Source organism: Leptonychotes weddellii, chromosome 4, assembly GCF_054177405.1.
Source record: "Leptonychotes weddellii isolate Sample4059 chromosome 4, ASM5417740v2, whole genome shotgun sequence".
Classification (NCBI taxonomy): domain Eukaryota; kingdom Metazoa; phylum Chordata; class Mammalia; order Carnivora; family Phocidae; genus Leptonychotes; species Leptonychotes weddellii.
The window spans coordinates 60,264,928-60,273,332 of record NC_138372.1 but is presented as its reverse complement, the minus strand read 5'-3'; positions in this window follow the sequence as shown (position 1 = coordinate 60,273,332).

The window sequence follows — 8,405 nt, the reverse complement described above, 5'->3', positions numbered from 1 at the left end:
TTTTTTTTTAAAGATTTTATTTATTTATTTGACAGAGAGAGAGATAGCGAGAGCAGGAACACAGCAGGGGGAGTGGGAGAGGGAGAAGCAGGCTTCCTGCAGAGCAGGGAGCCCGATGTGGGGCTCGATCCCAGGACCCTGGGATCACGACCTGAGCCGAAGGCAGACGCTTAACGACTGAGCCACCCAGGCGCCCCAAAAGTCAGTATTCTTAATCACAGAACTTCTGCAGCAGTTTAAATTGCACTTCTTGCTTATGAGGATTATGTAAAACCAATAGTAAGAGAATGACCTGGAAACAACTGAACAGCCGCAGCATGATTGTTACCCTGCTTGCAAAAATCAGAGAAACACAAGAAAGGGAAAAGGGAGTTATTAGAGGAAGCAGTACAAAGCAAATAGCACAACGCAAAGAGTCTATAGATGTGATTTCAAGTAATTCAGTCAGTTTCTATACAGCGCATAGCTTTCAGCCTCAATAAAAAGCCAATTATTAATCCTGCAATTACCCAGCCTTATCGCTACTGCCCACACATGCTGACTATGGCTAGAATTCTAGATGATATTCTTTTCATTAGTGTGGCCAAAGGGAAATTTAATTAGAGACACATCTCTTGAATGGACAAGGGAAAATATAAGGATTAACAAATTAATCCTAATGCTTAATTACATTAAAATGTTTATCATTCCATATAGGAAATATTGACACTCTAGCTAACCTCCTTTTTATCTGTCCTCTCTTATATAACAGTGAACACACTATTTTTGAAGAGGAAAAAAGGTGGGATTTCCTTCCTGCCAGTGTGTGTAGTGCACAGGAAGAAATAATCAACCCAGTTTATTCTGGACCCTATCAGTTCCTGACCACATTCCGTAAATGCAGGCATTCGGAAGAAAACAAACTGATACACAGGTAACAGAAACCAAACGATGTACTGATGGAGAGATAGGGAAACTGTGACTAAATGAATTCAGGTAAGTCTAAAATAGAGCAATGGAAAGAAACGGGGTGGGTGGAGGGGGGCTATTTAAAGAGATAGTCATAATTGCATCACAAACCTCTATTATCCAAGCCAATTCCTCTTCCATACATTGTAATCTCTGCCTGCCCACATCATTCATTCTCAGTTTCCTTTTTCTGGCCTTCTCCCTGTACTGCACGTGTGCGCAGGTAAGATAATGTGTGTGCTTTCTTGGGGGATTTCTCAGCTGTGTAAAAATAAGGCCCAGGTCTACGGTGGTAGGACACCCACTCAAACCTTTACGTGTGTCTGCTGGAACTTTACTGTTATTGTTTTGACATTTAAGAGAGATGCATGTTTTTTACTTTGGAAGGTGGACATCTGTTTTTCAGAATTCTCTCCAGAAGCTGGAGCTTTCTAGCAGGAGCATATTAAATTAAAGAGGCTCTGCCATCTTGCCCCCTACTTGAGTCCCTCGATCAAAACTATTTCAAGAAACAGAACAGAGAAACTTATGAATAAGCTTACAAGCACGAAGAGTCTCCTGGCGTTGATTAAAGAAGTCTATACAATGTTCACTCCAAAGTAATCTATGCTAATGCAATTTACTAGGAAGAAGGAAGAAGGAAGTTGAGCTCTGAGCTGTGACATATGGAGAGTTGCCTGAGGAGCCAGGTAGCCCAGAACTTCAGAAAAAATTGCGTAATTCCCATGAAAATTAATTCTGTCTCTTTTTATTAAGAAAAATCTAACCTAAAATGCATATAATCATTTGTGTCTGGTTCTGGCATGTTGAACACCATGGTGAAAAGGCAGGACAATGTTTCATGAAATGTGCATAGGAGAAACTCTTTTTGGTGTGTTGTTTCATTTGGGCTTTATTTTAGGAGGGGGTTCTGTTTCGATTTTCCTCTGGAAAGTAGACATTGCCAGCTCCATCAAAGTGTAGTTTCCAAAATATGAAATTGCAAAGCCCTCAGAACATATCTAATTCATCTGGAATTTGTAAATATATTCACTCGCTATTCTCCAGGGGGAAAATGGTTTGTTTTAGATGAATTTTGGATGTAAATTCTAAACAGGTGGACAGAACAGCAGGAGGAGATATCAGGTTTTCCGCAGGGGGCCCGCGCCACATAGTTGCAGAAAATGAATCACGGGGATCAGTGGTAAAAGAAATCAGATTTGCCAAGCCAAATATTTATATATGAAAGGAGCGTGAATGCTCAGTAAATTATAGACCAGGGATTCAAAGCCATGTGTCCACAACCACAATCATGCAGACTCACTGCAAGCCACTGACAGGACTTCACAAAAACAACACGCACATTTTTAATTCAATTTTCCAAATTTTGTGCTATAGCCTGAGTGTTCACATGGTGAAAAACATCTCTTCCTATAGACAGACTGCACATGCACCTGGGAGTAAAGTTGTTTCTTAATTACAGACATTTGTGAGCTTCCCGCTGACGACACCATTTGTGACACCGACAGGAACAGAGTTCAAATGGAGAGGTGATGAACTTTATATCCCTCCAAGTTAAATAGTACAGAAGAGAGCGAGGGAGTCCCTGTGTCATTTTCTAGCAAGGTACAAATTGTCCCGAGAATAAATAGCGGATGTTGTTTTTGGTGCCATACTCCCAGTGGGGACATAGATATTTTTGTGGAATTTCCATTTATTGCTGGCATTCCAAGAAATGGCAGTTTGTTTGTTTTCTTCCTAGTTGGCAATTTGCAGGAAGCTTGAGAATTTTAATGAAAAAAATGCATTTTAGACCTTTCAAAACATTGGAAGTTCGGTGTTTAGTGGCCTTGGATTACAAGGCTTCTTGAAACGTCAAGTGTTCATCTGTGTCTCCCAGCCGTAAATGAGGAAGGCTCCTCGGCAATGTTTGCCTTCTCACAGCCCCCCCTGATTGTCCCAGGTGTTTTGCTCTGCATGACAACCAATATAATGATAATAATGTCATTAAGATTTACTGAGCATTTACTACTTACAAGACACTGGATTAAATGTTTTGCATTCATTATCTCACTTAATCCTCACTCTAACTCTGGGAGTTAAGTAGCATTATTATCCCCTTTACAAAATGGATGAGGAAGGTGTAGTTTGAAGAGGTTAATTAATTTGTCTGAGATTATTCATTCTAATCTTTGGTACCACCAGACTCAAAGGTAGAATTCTCTGACAATAAAGCCATGTGAGGCCTCTCAGTGCAAAGTGACCTGACTGTTCTCCAAGTTGATCATTTTAATTTTCACTAATTGCAGTTTTAGAGTATTAGCCTTCAAAAATTACCTCAAAACACTGTGGTAAGCCCATGTTGTTTGATTTGATTGAACTTGCCTTTTCATGGACCCTGCAAAAGATATCTGCTGACTTTTCTCTCCAGCAGTTCTCTTGTCCCAGGTAAATGACGAAGGTGATGGCTTAGTACTCATTCCTCAGCCCTTAGGTGTTTAACTGCCAATTTCTTCTTACTGGAACCTCCACTCTAGGCAGCCCAATGAGACAAGAGCTATGAAGACCATGTGCATGGTCTATTTTCCTAGTGGTCCTCATCTAATTGACAATAACTCATTCATCTTTACTTCACCCAAGTCTGGGCTTGTAAGTTCCCCCATAGAACAGTGCTCCGATCAGATTAACCACCAAGGCTGTGAGTCAAGCCACATTTATCCTAGATGTTTGTAGGTGGGAGTTAGACCATCATTTGTCCTTGCCTTCTAATGGCGGAGGGTCACATGTAAGTTCTTTGTGGACCTCCATAGAATATCTCCACTATAAGCTTGATGAAAGAGGGCAAGAAATTCTCTTGCCACGGGGATGAAGGAGAGAATGAAACTCAAAACACAGTCTTTACAAATATTATGTCCTCCTAAGAATTATCTCTCATTCACCCTCATGAAATCTCAAAGTGGCTGAGGAAACTCAAAATTCTTAGACCAGATTCTATAGAATTTACATTGTAAACATGCATGTGGTGATAAGGCAAACATTTTAGCATGTTCAATGTCAGTGACTGGTAAAGATTTCAATTTTTTATATCCTGTTATATCTGTATCATTATATTTATGTAGCTATGTTTTTTATTTGTACCAGTTTCCTCAGCTTATTATTTATCTTTCAAGGATTGTTCTTTAAATTTACTAAATATTACATTTGCTGGTACACCGTAATTAATTTAATGTCTCCTCTATTGTTGTTCATAAAGTTGTTTACAATTTTTAAAATAATATAAAACAATATTGATTTATAAATATTTAACCAAATCCCTAATCAAAAACTAAGGATAGTCACTTAGAAATGCAACGATTGAGTCTACATGCTTGAATTGTAGGGTTTTGAGCATATAGTATCAAATTTACCTTCTAGTAAGTAGTATGATAGTATCTTTTTTTCTTTTCTGTACCAGTAGGAACATTGGGTATTATAATTTTTAAATATATTTGATATTTTACTAAATTAATTTAAAAATGTAGGGACTACCATGGTTATATTTAAGACTTTTGCCTTCCTTCATTATAATTTAAGGTTTACAGTATTCAAATTTAACATATTATTTCAAAAGAAAAAAACATGTTTAATGGCATTAAACTATCACTTATCTTTTTGAATACCATTCTAATATTGGATTATTTTAAATGAATAGGTAAAATGATAGTAAATACTTGTTGTTAAGATAAAATAATCTATAATTACTTATTTCTTACCAAAACAAGTATAAAAAGTGAGATTCTTTGTGCAAAACATAAAATATCTCCCATCCTTTTTAAGAAATTTCCATTCTTTAGACTGGAATTGTCCATTTTATTTCTTTTCTTTATTTTTTTTTCCCGAAGTGTGCAGGACTTATTCTGCCAGAGCTATTAATGTGTCAGCATTTCCATCCTTTTTGAGAGGTTTATAAATCAGCCATAAAAAATGTGATACTGGCGTAAACTTGGCATATATTCTTAGCCCAGAAGCATTATTTTTTTTCACATTTTTTAAATGAAATAGTTTGGCTGCTATGAACCTACAAAAAGGCAAAATCTAAATGTTTTCTGACTCTATATATGTTATGCCCTTTTCCTAAAAAGATCTGTTCAACAAAGAGGAAAGGAAAATTTAGAGACAGTTCAAGATAACAGCTTCAGGGAAGTCATTACAAGTTTGCCCTGTCAAAGATTTCTGTGTTAATAGCTTCATGTATACATCAATGCATACATAATAATAACTTTAGAACTTGTTTGACTCCCACTTAGGCAGCAGTGGGAAAACATAGTCAAGAGAGAACAGGCAGCATACAAACTGAGGTATTTATTTAAACATTTTAACCACTGAAATTCTTTCTTGTTATCACCCACATTTTTGTAACCAAAGCTCCCTGAATATAGCTAATAGAAGATAACATAGCAGAAGTGGCAACATGTTACAAAAAAGGAAAGTATACAAAGCTCACTTATAGATCTGCTCAACATCTTCTCTCTCTACACAGTGCTCTGGTTTCTTGGAGTCAGGCGGCTGGGGGGAGGTGGGGAAACAAAAGGAAAAGAAAGATTTCATTATTGTTGCTACCTAACGCTTTTTAAATTTCAGAAAAAGTCTGAGGCATTTTTTTATTTGATTATTTTAATATGTGAAGACATTCAAATAATATTAAGAAAAATTGCCTTATATCAAATATTTCTGTAATTATCTCACTTATAAAGCTTTCTTGAAGTAGTAACCACATAATCATTGAAAAGCAATTATGAAGAATTAAAATATACATTTGTTGTTTCTTTTCTTCTTCCTACTTGTAAAATAAACATTGCCCAAATAGTAATAACTAAGAGAAATTTTATAGTCTTACCACATAGCTGATAATCAAAAGTAAGAATAAAGTAAGTCTAGAGTATTTGTTTGAAGTGTATCCTCTATATCTTATATTTCAAAGGGGAAACTGAGGTGAGTGTTAATAGGTAATCATTCCCTAAGGGAACCTACTTTTTCAATGAAATATTTAGTGTCTCACACAAAAATCACCAAAAACCTTCTTGACAGAGTTCATTGACCTTGAACAGATGATATTTCACTACCAAAGACTGCCAGGTTGTTTTACCAAGAATATACTCCAAGTAATATCTGATTTTATATTTCTACTCTAGAAAATGTCCTCCCTATTAAAAGCATAGGAAATAAAAAGAAAACCTTGGATGGAGGATAATATTTAAATGTAGAAGGAAAGAAGTTTCCTAGTATGATAAAATATTGCCCAGTTCCTGTATCTCAAAGAACAAATAAGATATTTCACGTCCATATCCAGATGGATTTTGACTCGCTCTCATTTTATAATGATTCAACCATTTTCAAATCACAGATTCTATTCTCAGTTCAAAAATTATTCATCACCAATGTCACATAGCTTTTTCTATAATATATACTACAATTCACATAAATCATTTTGGAGGGCCATATGAAAATAACTCTGACTTAAGATTTAATTCATGGTTATTATAATTTATAAAATTTCTGACAATTAAAGAACTTCAATAGCATACTCATCAGATTTGTTTTCCTCTCTCTATTTCTTCGTAACAGAAATACTCAGGTCTACAGTACAAAAAAATATTTAACTTGTGTTTCATTTAAAATTAGATCCATTATCAAAATTCTCTTGGGGCTACAGAGCCTAGTAACAGGTCAAGAAATGTTTATCTGCAGGGAGAGCAAGGCTTTGCTCCAAACTCCAAAGGTCCTGTACTACAACTCACCTACAAGGACGTCCCAAGGGCCCCTAAGGGCATCCCTGTCTGCCACCGCCACTGTAAACCCCATTGGATCTGCTGGATCACACCTGGACCTGCTGCAGATCTCTCTTCTGTTCTGGACCTTACTCAAAACCAGCAGGTCTTTGGGTCTATCAAGAAATGGGCCAGTGGGGCAGCTGGGTGGCTCAGTCGTTAAGCGTCTGCCTTTGGCTCAGGTCATGATCCCAGAGTCCTGGGATCAAGCCCCACATCGGGCTCCCTGCTCGGCGGGAAGCCTGCTTCTCCCTCTCCCGCTCCCCCTGCTTGTGTTCCCTCTCTCGTTGTATCTCTCTCTGCCAAATAAATAAATAAAATCTTTAAGAAAGAAAAAAAAGGAAGAAAAAGGGCTGGAGTAACATACCTAAATGAGGAATTTGTTCCTTCCCAAATCCAAAAGGCTCCCTAAGCATTGTCCCTTGTGTGTGTATGTGTACGTGCACGCACATGCATATGCATGTGTGTACTTGTGTGCGTGTGCACACTTACAGTCCTACCTTTAAGAAATAGGATCATCCCTTTCTTTAAGAAGAGGAAAATGGATTTGAGAGTTTAAATAACTTACCCTGAGTCACTTAGATAGGAAAGAGCAGAACTAAAGTTTCAACAAAAGATACATTTCGTCTGTTTGAAAGATTATGTTCTTTCAGTGACATCCTACTCTCCTTCCCTTGTACCCTCTCCCCTCTCTGGCTTTATAGAAAAACTAGGCACTGTTGTTGTAGCAAATACAACAATGATAAGTGCATTCATCCACTCATTTCACATATTTTATTAATAACTTACCATGTGTTAGGCCTACACTTAGTATTGAGAATATAAATATTAAAAGGTGTCATCATTTATATCCTCCAGTAGCTGAATCTAGTGCAGAGACAAATAGTCAGACTAAAATTATATATTAGTTAGTTATACAGATTAGCATAAAAAGAAATGTGGTCCCAGATTTAGTGGTGGGAGAAGAGAGGAAGGAGGGTTTGTGTGTGTGTGTGTGTGTGTTAATTGAAATAAGGCAGGTCTGTATTAAAAGACAAAGAAAAGTGTGTAAAAGTTGCTAACATTATAAGAATTATAAGTACCTTGGTATTGCTAGAGTGTAAGTACATAGAGGAAAGAGATAAAATTAACTAGGTAGATAGGCAGTGGCCCCATCATACAGAGCTATATATATGCAGTATGGATTAGAAGGCTTGAAATATTTTAAGCATAGGCATGGGGAGAGAATAACAGAATCTGGATACTAAAAATAATATTCTTTTGGCAATGTGGAGCCTGGTTTTGAAAGCATGTGATCTACTGCAGGTGAGCTATGCCCCTTTTGACAATTAAAAAGACATGACTACAGGGATGCCTGGGTGGCTCAGTCATTAAGCATCTACCTTCGGCTCAGGTCATGATCCCAGGGTCTTGGAATTGAGCCTTGCATTGGGCTCCCTGCTCGGCGGGAAGCCTGCTTCTCCCTCTCCCATCCCCCCTGCTTGTATTTCCTCTCTCACTGTCTCTCTGTCAAATAAATAAATAACATCTTAAAAAAAAAAAAAAGACATGACTGCAAAATTCTTTGCTACTCTTCTAACCAAGATGTTGAATCTCTTAAATACAGAGAACAAACTGATGGTTGCCAGACGGGAGGATGGTGGGGGAATGGGTGAAATAGATAAAGGAGAT